The sequence below is a fragment of the Gopherus evgoodei genome, chromosome 1 (genome assembly GCF_007399415.2).
Source record: "Gopherus evgoodei ecotype Sinaloan lineage chromosome 1, rGopEvg1_v1.p, whole genome shotgun sequence".
Lineage (NCBI taxonomy): Eukaryota > Metazoa > Chordata > Testudines > Testudinidae > Gopherus > Gopherus evgoodei.
The window spans coordinates 325,989,759-326,003,729 of NC_044322.1; positions in this window are offsets into that span (position 1 = coordinate 325,989,759).

Genomic DNA, 13,971 nt, shown 5'->3' on the forward strand with positions numbered 1-13,971 from the left:
AGCTGCTGCACAGGGATTTAGGGGAGTGAGGAGCTGATAGGGGGAGTTGATAGGGGGGCTGTTGGTCCACCCTGGTTCCAAGCCCCCACCAGCTAGCTGCAATGGGCTGCTCTTCCTGCAAGCAGTGGACAAAGCAGGCGGCTGCCAAACGACGTCAGAAGAGAGCATTGCACAACTTAAACGAGCATATTCCCTAATTGATCAGCAGCATAACAACAAAACAACATTAACCGAGATGACTTTAAGTGAGGAGTTAGTGTATATAGCTAGAACAATGGGGAGTCCTTGTGGCACCTTAGAGACTAACAAATTTATTTGGGCATAAGCTTTCATGAGCTAAAACCCACTTCATCAGATGCATGGAATGGAAAATACAGTAGTGAGGTGTAAGACACAGCATATGAAAAGATGGGAGTTGCCTTACCAAGTGGGGCATCAGTGCTAACGAGCCAATTCAATTAAGGCTCTAAGTGAAGCACAAGATCTGGTCCAAGAGGTGAATATAGCTGGACCGCTATAATATGACCACAATATAATTAAATGTAACATCCCTGTAATGGGGAAACCACCACAGCAGCCTAATGCTGTAGCATTTAATTTCAGAAAGGGGGACTACACAAAAATGAGGTACTTAAACAGAAATTAGAAGGTACAGAAACAAAAGTGAAATCCCTGCAAGATCCATGGAAACTTTTTAAAAACACCAAAAACAGTCTCAACTTAAATGTATACCACAAATAAAAAAACATATTAAGAGAACCAAAAAAGTGAGACTGTGGCTAAACGGCAAAGAGGATTTTGTGATGGCCAAGACTGTAACAAAGTTCAAAAAAAGGAACTAGATAAATTCATGGAGGATAGGTCCATCAATGGCTATTAGCCAGGATGGTGTCTCTAGTCTCTCTTTTACCAGAAGCTGGGAATGGATCACTTGGTGATAATCTGTTCTGTTCATTCCCTCTGGGGCACATAGAGTCATAGAACATCAGGGTTGGAAGGGACCTCAGGAGGTCATCTAGTCCAAGCCCCTGCTCAAAGCAGGACCAATCCCCAGATTTTGACCCCAATTCCCCAAATGGCCCCCTCAAGAATTGAATTTACAACCCTGGGTTTAGCAGACCAATGCTCAAACAACTGAGCTATCCCTCCAGTGGTGTTGGCCATTGTCAGAAGACAGGATACTGGCCTTGGTGAATCTTTGGTCTGACCCAGTATGGCCATTCTTATGTTCTTATGTTATGTTATGTTCTAGTTTGTTTTATTAATGTAAATTAACTTCATTAATGAACATGATTTAAATAATTGCTCATAATTTATATAACGTGTTATCAGGGATGGCTCCAGGATTTTTGCCGCTCCAAGCGGCAGGGAAAAGAAAAAGATATGATTGCTGGCACTTTGGTGGCAGCTCCACCGCACCACTTCCTTCTTCAGCGGCACTTTGGCAGCATTTCAGCAGCAGGTCCATCCCTCCGACAGGGAACTGGGGACCTGCCACTGAATTGCCGCCAAAGAGCCGGACATGCTGCCCCTTCCCCTTGGCCGCCCCAAGCACCCGTTTGCTGCACTGGTGCCTGGAGCCGGCCCTGTGTGTTATCAAGCTAATATCTTAAGAATACTGTATATTGTGATTTTATTGGCCTGATTCCGATCTCACTTGAAATGAGTGTAAATCAGTAATTCCTCAGAAGCAAATGGAGGAATGCTAGTGTAAGTAAGTGGAATGGGAAAAGATATGGAACCTTGTCAATAGTAGACATTTGTGTACACAACTGTTGTCATTGCAAACACTTCACAGCCAAAGAATGAGTTGTTCCTTTAAAGAATTCCTCAAGGCAAACCCACTTAAATCATTTGCCCATTTCACCCTGCTCAGCAAACATTCACATATAAAGCTTCATCAAGTGCTCTTGGACAAATGTATTGCACAAACTATGTACAGGTTTTGGAATTTAGATTGAATGATCTGGAGTTCAATGCAAAAACTAGTCACCGTCGTGATCTTGCACTGTATTCATAGCACTGAAAGCCAGAAGAGACCATTGTGAATGTCTAGTTTGACCTCCTGCATAAACACAGGAAATAAGACTTCCCTGTGTTAATTCCTGCTTCAAGTACATAGCTGTGCTTAAATAGACTGTATCTTTTAGAAAACATCCAATTTTGATTTTAAAAGGTCTTCCAGTGGAGAATCCGCTACAACCCTTGGTAAGTCGTTCCAGTACTAGTTACCCTTTGTTTCAAAACTTGTACCTTATTTTCTAGTCTGAATTTGTCTAGCTTCAACTTCCAGCCCTTGGATGGTGTTACACCTTTCTCTGATAGATTGAAGAGCCCGTTATTAAACAATATTCTCCATGTAGGTGCTTATAGAATGTGATCAAACCTTCTCTTTGGTCTGCTAAAGATATGGAGCTCTTTAAGCTCCTTAAGTCTTGCACAACAAGGAATGTTTTCTAATCCTTTAATAATTTTCATGGTTCTTGTCTGAGCCCTCACTAATCTTTCAACATCCTTCCTGAATTGTGGACACCACAACTGGACACAGTATTCTAGTACTGATGACACTAGTGCCAAAATAGAGCTAATACCATCTCTTTACTCCTACTTGGTATTCCCTTGTTTATCCATCCACGGGTTGCATCAGCCCTTTTGGCCACAGTGTCTCAGTGGAAGCTTGTGTTTAGCTGATTGTGTTCAGCTTGATGACCCTCAAGCGTTTTCAGATCACTGCTTTCCAGGGCTCGGTCTCCTATCTTGTAAGTATCACTTTTATTCTTTGTTCTTTGTTTCATTCTTTGTTTGTATGACCTTGCATTTGATTGTATTGAAATGCAGGTTGTTTGCCTGTGTCTCGCTTATGAAGCAATCCAGAACATTCTATGTTAATGTCTTGGCCTCATTATTTACCATTACCCCAGTCTTAGTCATATTTCCAAACTCGGTGATGATTTTATGTTTTCTTCGCAGTCATTGATAAAAATGTTAAATAGCCTAGGGCAAAAAAGATATCCCTGCAGAACCCTACTAGAAACACTGCCCATCACTCAACGATGATTCCCCATTTATAATTACATTTTGAAACCTAAAATTTAGCCAGTTTTGACCCATTTCATGCATGTCATGTTTATTTTATATTGCTCTAGTTTATTAATCATGTCATGAGGTACCAGGTCAAAACTTTGCAGAAGTATGTTACATCAACATTATTACCTTTCTAGAAAAAAAAAATGTGTAGTCTCCCCAAAAATTGTACCTAGTTAGTTTGACATGACCAATTTTCCATAAATCCATGTTGATTGGCATTAATTGTACCATCCTTTAATTCATTATTTATTGAATCTCATATCAGTCATTTCATTATTTTGTCTGGAATCTATGTTAGCCTGATAGGCTTATAGTTACCTATGTCATTCCACTTACCCTTTTGAAATATTGGCACATTAGCTTTCTTCCAGTCCCCCTGCAACTTTCCCAATATTCAAGGTTTATTTAAAATCAACATTAACAATTGAGGAGCCTCCTGTCCAGCTCTTTTCAAATTCCTATATGTAGATTTTCTGAACTTGATAATTAAAAAAAAAAATCTGTTGGTAGGTGGTGTTTAACATCATCCTTAGTTATTGTTGGAGTGGAAAGTATTTGTGAACATATCATGATATGATTACATAATCTGTTTCCCCCCAAAAAAGAATATAAATATTTATTGTACACTTCTATCTTTTATGCATTATTATTGACAATCTAAGATAGTCATCTAGTAATGAAACAATACCATTTTTAGGATTCCTTTTGTTTGTGTATATATACTTAAATTCCTTTGTATAGTATTTAACAATACGGACTATAGATTTTTCCTTGTGACTTTTAGCTTGCCTTATTGGCTTTCTCCACTTCCTAGCTTCTATTTTATATTAATTGATATCAGTAACCCCTTTTTTCATTTGTTATATATTGTTTTGCCTATAGCTGATTTCATTTCCCCTCTAAGCCAAGCTGCATTTTTAAAAAAAGAACAGGAGTACTTGTGGCACCTTAGAGACTAACAAATTTATTTGAGCATAAGCTTTCGTGGGCTATATGAAAAGCCCACGAAAGTTTATGCTCAAATAAATTTGTTAGTCTCTAAGGTGCCACAAGTACTCCTGTTCTTTTTATGGATACAGACTAACACGGCTGCTACTTTGAAACCTATATTTTTTTAAACCTTCTTTCTCAACTGTGGCTTTTGGAGCATCTAGTAAAATGATATTAAACAGTTACCAATTATAATTTACATTTTTCAATTTAAATAACCTCAATAATCCATTCCATCTGTATTTTCACTATGTAAATATTGCTGCCAAGTGGGCACTTTTGATGATTTCCCAGGTATTCTGCGTTTTGATGTGCACCTGGGATATAATATTGTGTTGCTTCCCCGCCCCTCTAAGTGTGGCAGAGGTGACCCTATAATAATCTATATACGTGTATACCTTGAAGCTCCATTTCCTAAATATATGCATTTCATATATGCATTATTTAGAGCCACAATCATGGATCAGGACCCCATTCTGCTGTACAAACACAGAACAAAAAGATGGTCCCTGGGCCAAAGAAAAAAATATTCTCAAATAAATGATAAACATTTTTACACTTAAAAAACAACACGGAGTCCAGTGGCACCTTAAAGACTAACAAATTTATTTGGGAATAAGCTTTCGTGGGTAAAAAACCTACTTCTTCAGATGCATTTTTAGACTTTGTAGCATGAGTTAGTTTCAGATTCAGAAAATAATCTGTGGGGGAATGAGATTATGGCATAGCAACACTAGTATATATGTGGTTTAAAGAACACATGCTGCAGTTCTAAAATGTGTATGCACTGCTAGGCTAATTAAACATATGATTAAGCAAATATTGATTTGATGTGCTCATTTAGGGCACAGAAAGCAGCATGTATTTTGTGATGTTAGGTATATGTTGCTATGTAGATACTGAGGACAGAGGAGAACAAAATGAAAGCTATTTAGTAGGCACTAACATTATTTATAAAGCTAGACTCTTTTCTTTTGGTCTCACAGGGGAGCGGCTTTGATCAGGACACTCAGCAAAATGTAACAGACCACAAAGATTGATTTTAAAGTGGAAAGCTGTAAGTTTTATGCATTTTTAATGTAAGAAGAGGAAAGGATAACCTCTCCTCAAAACCAAATATTTACTTGGCTGTGGTGTTAAATGGCCTCCATGCCAGATTACCAATATTCAGGGTTAGATGCCTTCAGTTTAAGTCCTTAGGGTTCAGCCCACCTCTGAATCCTGACATCCTCTCCAGTGCTGCTAGGGGGAAGGGTCCCAGAGCAGCTGAGACTGCACACTTCCAGGGCCTCAAGGGTTTTTTTTATCTTTTGTTCCAGTAAAATCTCCATTCCACACACACTCCCACTGAAATGTGGGGAGGCATTTTTAGAGATACAGATTTTCCAGACTTTCATCTGTGTGAAGATTATACATATCACTGAGAGAATCTCTCCATTTCTGGGATCCTTGAGCAAAACCTATTTTAAGATTTTTGATACATTTCTTTGACTCTTCTCCAAATTGATTAGATTATAGCAAGTTTCACACTTGCAAGTAATTAAAAATCCTGGCATACAGTATATGTCAGGCGTTCCAGTACATTTCTATACAAAGCACTACTAAACAGTCGGTATGTTTCAATAATTAAGATATCCCTACACTGTTTGCATACCAATGACAAGGTGAAGGTAACCTACTTTTTGAATTGCTATCAGTGGTCCATACAGAATTTGATATTTTGCCAGTAGTTAGAAGAGAAGATTTTTGGAGGTCCATGAATAGGACAGAGGCTGTACTTGTTCAATTATGTTACATTCAACTGCATTCTCCTAAATGATGTCCTGTGTTATCATGAATTCTTGGGATAAGCCCCTTCTGGTGATTCCGCCTGGTGGAGTGATTCCTTAACATTTCCTGGAAAATTAGAAGCTGAAGCTGTTCTAATTTATGTCAGAAGCCATTTAGGCCCCTGGCAGTCCCCAGGATTATGGGTAGGGACAGATAGGTAGCATAATGCCACCTATGCCCCCCATCCCCAGAATGCACTTGGGGATCTAGCCCTTTGACAAAGTGAATCACCAGCCAGCATGGCCCCTCACGGTTAAGCATAGCATTAGAGGTCTTTTCCTTTTTGTCACCCTGGTGGCCAGCCATCGAGGTCTGTTGGTGGTTGCCCTCTGTCTTGCAACACTGCTTTCTCTGGCCAGATGATCCTTAGTCCCATGCCTTTGGGGCAGATCAGAGTCCAGCTCAATAACAGTGTGGCAGCCTTGTGCGAGGTCTCTGGTAGGATTCCAAGCCCATTAATCCCTATGATCCTTGTCTGGGGCCTTGATCAGTCCTTTCCTTGATGACTGTAGGGGAATACACTCCCTCCCTCTATCCTGTGTTACAGCCTTGGGTCTCTGTAGCAGATGATTCATGTTGTGGTGTGCTGAGGACTGTCAGAATTGCAAGCTATCACTTTATGAGCAGGAGGTTCCCTGATCCTGCTTGCAGGCTAAGGGGCTCTGTAGGAAAATGTGTTATCAGAGTCAGTCTGGAAAGAGCCAGCCTAGAATATGGTGGGGTGAATTGGGTCTCTCTGTCTTAGGGAGCAACCTGTTATGGGGTTCTTGTGTGTTATCATTCTGAATTCTAAGAAACAAAATAGTGTTGCATTGCCACTTTCCAGCAAGAGTATGTCATGTTTTACCTAATGTTCTTGTGTATATGCCACAGACATAAAAAGGTCTGCCTCTTCACACAATCTATTTCTTTCTATCTGTGGTCGCCTGCCTAGCCTCCTTCCCCAATCCTTTCATGTCTCAAAGGAAAGATAATAAAAGAAAGGCATAACACAAAAATAGTGTACAGGTACTAACTGAAACTTTTCTTTGAATTCTTGTGCTGGGAATGGGGGCAAAGTTTATCATATACACACATACAAGAAAGGCTTAGGGCCTCACCCTGTGACTCTGTGAATCGTAGGAGGTCTACAGGAGGCAAATGACACCCATATAGGGTTCCTTTGTCTTTTCACTTCTTATCAGGCCCCCTGACTCTGTTCTAGTCCCTGGACATTAGAGTTCCTGTGAAAGACTGACAGGAAGAATCCTGACTGAGTCTCTCCAAAGAATACCCCTTCAATCTGAGGAACTTCTTCCAACCTGAGAATGGGAAAACAGAGTAAATTACTTACTACAGATTTCTCCATTGTTTTGGGGCACAAAATGGCTGAGTCAAAGCAGCTCTAACACCTCCAAACCAATATAGCCTGGCCCCCATAATATGAGCCTGGGCCCTGGTTAGCTGGAATTCTGAACACCTAAAAGGAACATACTACAGGAATAGCACTCCTTCACTATTGTGGACAAAGGGACATGGACCTTTAGTGTGTGTGGAACTCCAACACACAACCCACCTCTAAACTGACATGCATTGTAAACAGACTTGGCTCAACTTGTAAATAATAAATCATGGCACTTATGAAAAATTGTTTGCACACAAATATCTGTCAGACTAACTTAAAGCAAACTATCATCTGTTCAAATATATTTATGTACAGTTTGCATTTAAACAATCTATGTTCTAAATGAATAAACTGCTTGTAGTAGTCTCAATATTTTTTTTAATCTTAAACATTTGCAATGAATGCTCCAATTTTCTGCAAGTTCTTTCTCAGACTAGCATTTAACTGCAAACCCTAATCTAACATTTATTGAATACACAGGAAATTTTGCATAATTTAGGTATAATTAGGGAGCTAGGGAGTGTGGAACAAATTATTTAATGATCACTGGTAGAAAGAGTAGAGAAGTTGAGCAATTTTATTTATATAGCTGTGTGAGCTTCCAATAATACTAATGACAGGGGGCTGCTACCATCACGCTCTCAAAACTCCCAATGAAATTAGTATTATTTTTGAATCAAACCATGAAATCCTTTATTCTATTTCTAATTCGGTGTTTTCCTCAGGAGAAACTCCCTCTGAATTCAATCAGGACCTTGAGGATGTGGCTTATTATTTACATATCATCATATGTATGCAATACACTTTACAGACACAGGTCACAAGCTCATTGGGGTGGACATTATGAGGGCCATGTTCTCCTTGACAGTTATGTGTCTATGCAATTGTGATGATGTGAGGGGAGGCAGAATTGGTTTCTGAATTTAGAGAAGAACAGGGATTGCTCCTCCCCTACTTCCTGGAGGGCAGAAAGCTCTGACTTAAACATGTTATCTAGCTTTATGTTAGATAAATACAGAATCACAACAGGTAAAGACATTAAATGTAAGAGTGAGGGTGATGAACTGAAACAACAAAAATAGGAAAGGCAATGCTGCTCCTAGAAGAGCATTATTTTATTCAATGGGTTTAAAGGCTATAGAACTAGGAGCAAAGCTGCAAAACTCATTTGTTATTTTTTGCTCAGTTTAAGACATCTCTATCTTGAACTATCTACCCAAATCCTCCCAATCACCATTCTCCCTTTCACTACACACACACTCACACACTTCTGAAGTCCATTCAGTTTGATCCCAGATTCATGCATGAGAGGCTTCATTTTTTCTCTGCTAAATTAGAGGGCCTCTCATGCACTGCAGTTCACCAATCAGAGACAGCTGTGCTCCCCTGATTTATGATAGTAATTCTGTTCTAGCCAGCATGACTTCATGGATTTTGTTGGAATTATTGGTCTTATTTTCAGTTGGATAACTTAACTGTTAATTAGGGCTCAGTGCATAAAGGTGACCTGAAGGGTTTTGCCTTTTTGCTCACCTCACACCACTGTTAGTTCTGGACTCATAGCTTCACACTATCAGTGAAGTGTTTAAGATTTCCGTTGTTATAATACTGTTTCTATCAGAGGAAGGTCTCCAGTAAATGGCACACACAAACACACACACACATCATGCCCCCAGAAAGACTCTCAGTGAGCTTTCTTCAGCTCCTGATACTGTAGCAGCCGTGATGTCATTTAGTCCCTCCATTGGTGACTGACTAGCAGGCAAATTCTTGCATCACAACAGATTTCCCTCATGAGGCTTTGGTGCCTTGAGTGTTTTAGGAGATTAGTACGGCAAACTAACATACTTGGCAAAGAAAATGACTCTGGCTTTTCATATACATGAACAAATGACAAAGGAATTGTGTTTAGTTTCAAACAAATGTGATATCTTTATAGTTTGTTTTTTAATAGCAGAGTCTGGATTTACTGTCCTCTCTTGTGTGTTAATTGTGCAAATTCCACTTGTAATTTGCCAGCTCTTGGAACTCTGCACTGAACCTCTAGGGTGTCCTAAAACAATATGGACTATAACACTAATGGCTACAAGAGCCCTCTGACACCACATCCCAACAGGGCAGTACACAAGAATAAAAATGTAGCTGCTTTTGGTGGGCCATAGCCTGAGGAGCTGCTTGTCCCACCACATTGTGGCTAGAGGAGCTGCCCCTCCCCACTTCAGCCCTGGGGCTGAGGGAGCTGGCTTGCCTCTCCCCCAGCAGACAGAGGAGCTTGTTCTTCCCCAACAGTCAGAGGAGTTGGATCTCCCCCCGTGGTCCCAGGGCTAGAGAAGCTGTCATATCCTGCCCTGGCCTGTGGCCAGAGGAGCTCGCTCTCCCCACACTTGCCTCAGAGGTATTCTGTGTCCCTGCGGATTGGGGGAGGGGCTATGCTCTTACACATATCCCTGTTCCCCAGCATGCTTGGAGTCAGGTGTGGGAACAGAATGAACTGAAAACTTCTGAGGCCAATAAGGAGGCTGCTGCAAGGGGTGATGTGGACAAGCAGTTTGCTGTTTCAATGATAAGCCAGGGCTGCTCATTCCCTCATTGGGGCAGACTCAGACATAGACATTAGGTTTAGTTTCTGTTTTGAGGAGCTAAGAAAGAAGCAAGACAGCTCAGGGAGTCTCTGAGTAACTCTCTGTGATGGGGTTCCTGGAGTGCAATCTGAACTGTGAGACTGCTGAGCTCTCTGCCTCACCAAGTGGGGGTGTCCCTCCCATTTTGTGATGCTGTGTCAAGTCATAAACCTCTGGAAGGTACTGCTCCTACACAGACATCCACAGGCATGGACGAACCCAACTGAGTTACACGAATGCTTTTCCCAGCCACTCATGAGCCAACAATAGAGAGGCTTCAGCCAATTCTCCCAGATCCCCAGACTTGCACCCAGAACTGTATTGTCCTGCACTGGTCAGAAGCCTAACCATTGTTCGTTCATTAGGTTCACCAGTTCTACAAAGAAAAGTAGATGTGCACCAGCCTTTGTAACCAGAGCAGATTTCCCAAGCACTTCAACCAAAATACACTGTTTTAGATAAAATATAAAACAGATTTATTAACTATGGAACGATAGATTTTAAGTGATTATAAGTAGCAAACATAGAGCTCAAAGTTGGTTACCTGAGAAATAAAAGTAAATTCACAGTCTGAGTTCTACAAAGTCACAGGATTTGATTCAAGCAGTGTCTCACCATGACAGATGGTATAATTCCTCAATACACGGGCTAGAACTCTTCCAGCCTGGGAGCACCCTCCATAGTTCAAAATTTTTGTCCCCCAGACATGTTTCCAGTTGTTGAGTTGTGGGGGGAGTGAGGCAAAGTCATGATGTCACCTCCCCTCTTTTATAGTTTCTCTCAGCTTGCTGGAATGATCTTTTGCTATGACATGGGTCAAGCAGTCTCCACTGTTTATGTGTTCTCTTTGAGAAGTCTCCATACAGTTGGGATAGTGGATTCTTTCCTTGGTGGTTGTTAGTGAGCCATTAACCACTGTCTGGCTATTCCATTCTCATATCTGAAAGGCTGGTAGTGGGTGTTCCCAACCTTACAACATATTTCAGTAACACACACAAAACAAAATTTCAAAACTTCACATACAATGATAGCACGTACAATCCAGCAGGACAGTATTATACAACAGATCAAGACTTTTAAAATGATACCTCATAAGGCACACTTTGTACAAAATGTATAATAATTATGACAGTGGTGGAAATGGGGGTTCCAGGGAGCTGCTTTTAGATACAGTGCCACACTCCCCCTTCACACAAAAGAGGTTTTAGAGATGCTGTGGGATCCAGTGCATGAGCCAGACAGTTCCAGCCTTGCAGAGGCCAGCATCCAGAGTGGCAGAGATCCAAACTAGTGCCAGCTACTAGGAGCCAGCCAAGACTGCCCCAGGACTACACACCAGGGAGACAGAAAAGGACCCTCTCTCACCCTGTCCCTTGCCATTTAAACCAGCCAATGTTCATAGAACTGCAGCACTCATCTCTGGACTCATCCTCAGCGTGCTATATGCCTGGAAATGTGCTAGGGAGGGACCTAAGAGTTGGGAAGAGTTGTGAGTGCTGGAAGGTGGGAAATCATATTGATTTGTTGATGTGTTAGTTCTTACTAACCTTTTCCTTCCCCAGATCCTATTTTCCTGCTCCTAATAAAATCCCACCTTTGTTATACTGTTATATTTGGATGTATTATTTCTTTGCTGGAAACCTCATATCCCAGTAAGGGTACCACTGAGGCCCTAGGTGTTTTCAGTACTAGGAACTTGATGAAAACCTCAAGAGTCTCCAAAACTCACACCTACCTTGATATTAAAATTTTCTGTAGTACCAACCAAGCATGACTATTCCAGCAGAGATCCAAAAACTCTGCGTGAAAGAAAAAATCTGGATCATCATAAGACTTTTCATTACAAACCCTGGTACCTAAACTGGTAACCCTAGACTGCAACACTGGAACCTCGGAGGCCAGGATCTTCAGTACTAGCACCATCAGACAGGCAGGTACCACCAGCAACATCCTTGATACTGACACCTATCACCAATACTAATGAATATTGAGGTCTACAAGAACTCCCAGACCTTATCTTTCTCTGGTACTCTATGGTTCCTTGGTGCCATTGGCACCAGATGAATAAATATCTTTGCCTCCAATTTCTGGCCCTCCTCTAGTCTCTCAGATCTCAGTGCAGGAATCTCCTACAAACCATTGCAGAAACATCTTTCTAGGTACCTTTTACTGAGAAAGAAGCATCATGGACATGAAAATCTCTTGGACTTTCCCACTGGTCTGGGCAGCAGTTGATGCCTCTTCCTCTACCTTATGGTCCTGCTCAGTGGCTATATTGGGACACATGGGCAGCCTACTGCCAACAGTTTTTGAGAGCTCATTGCTATTCCTGTGGGAAATCATTGTGAAAGGCACTCTCCTGTGCCATGTCTCCCTCATCAACAACCAAATTCATGGAGGAGTCTTTCAAAATATAAGAGGCTAAAGTTCACAAGGTGGCAATATCTCAAACTAACATTTCCTCATCTTCAACTCCTGATGCCTCCTGAACCTTTTTATGCAGATTACTTTAGATGGTTTCATGACCAGATGAAATGGATTGCTGACTCTCTCCAGATCCCATTGAAGGAGGTCCAACAGTCACAACATAAGTTTTTGGATGTACTGGATCGGGATAGGCAACCTATGGCACAGGTGCCGAAGACGGCACGCAAGCTGATTTTCAGTGGCACTCACACTGCCCGGGTGCAGGCCACTTGTCCAGGGGGCTCTGCATTTTAATTTAGTTTTAAAAGAATCTTCTTAAACATTTTAAAAACACTATTTACTTTGCATAGAACAATAATTTAGTTACATATTATAGACTTATAGAAAGAGACCTTCTAAAAATGTTAAAATGTATTACTGGCACGCAAAACCCTAAATTAGAGTGAATAAATGAAGACTCGGCACACTACTTCCAAAAGGTTGCTGATCCCTGGTCTAGATCCATCCTCTTTGGAACCCCCTTTCAGGTAGTTGAAAGCAGCTATCAAATCCATCCTCATTCTCTTCTGCAGACTAAACAATCCCAGTTCCCTCAGCCTCTCCTCATAAGTCACATGCTCCAGCCCCCTAATCATTTTTGTTGCCCTCCACTGTACTCTCTCCAATTTTTCCACATCCTTCTTGTAGTGTGGGTCCGAAAACTGGATGCAGTACTCCAGATGAGGTCTCACCAATGTTGAATAAAGAGGAATGATCATGTTCCTCGATCTGCTGGCAATGCTTCTACTTATGCAGCCCAAAATGCTGTTAGCCTTCTTGGCAACAAGGGCACACTGTTGGCTCATATCCAGCTTCTCGTCCACTGTAAACCCTAGGTCCAATGCTTAGCCATTTGGTCCCTAGTATGTTGTAGTGAATGGGATTCTTCCATCCTAAATTCAGGACTCTGCACTTGTCCTTGTTGAACCTCATCAGATTTCTTTTAGCCCAATCCTCTAATTTGTCTCCAGCATATCTACCACTCCACCCAGTTTAGTGCCATGTGCAAACTTGCTGAGGGTGCAGTCTGCCCCATCCTGTAGATCATTAATGAAGATATTGAACAAAACTGGTTCCAGGACCAACCCTTGAGGCACTCTGTTTGATATCAGCTGCAAACTAGACATGGAGCCATTGATCACTACCTGTTGAGCCTGATGATCTAGCCAGCTTTCTATTCACCTTATAGTCCATTCATCCAGCCCATGCTTCTTTAACTTGCCAGCAAGAATATTGTGGGAGACCGTATCAGAAGCTTTTCTAAAGTCAAGGAACAACATATCCACTGCTTTCCCCTCATCCACAGAGGTAGTTATCTCATTGTAAAAGGCAATTAGGTTAGTCAGGCATGACTTGCCCTTGGTGAATCCATGCTGACTGTTCCTGATCACTTTCCTCTCCTCTAAGTGCTTCAGAATTGATTCCTTTAGGACATGGTCCATGATTTTTCCAGGGACTGAGGTGAGGCTGACTGGCCTGTAGTTCCCTAAATCTTCCTTCTTCCCTTTTTTAAAGATGGGCACTACATTAGCCTTTTTCCAGTAATCCAGGACCTCCTTGGATCACCGTGAGTTTTCAAAGATAATGGCCAGT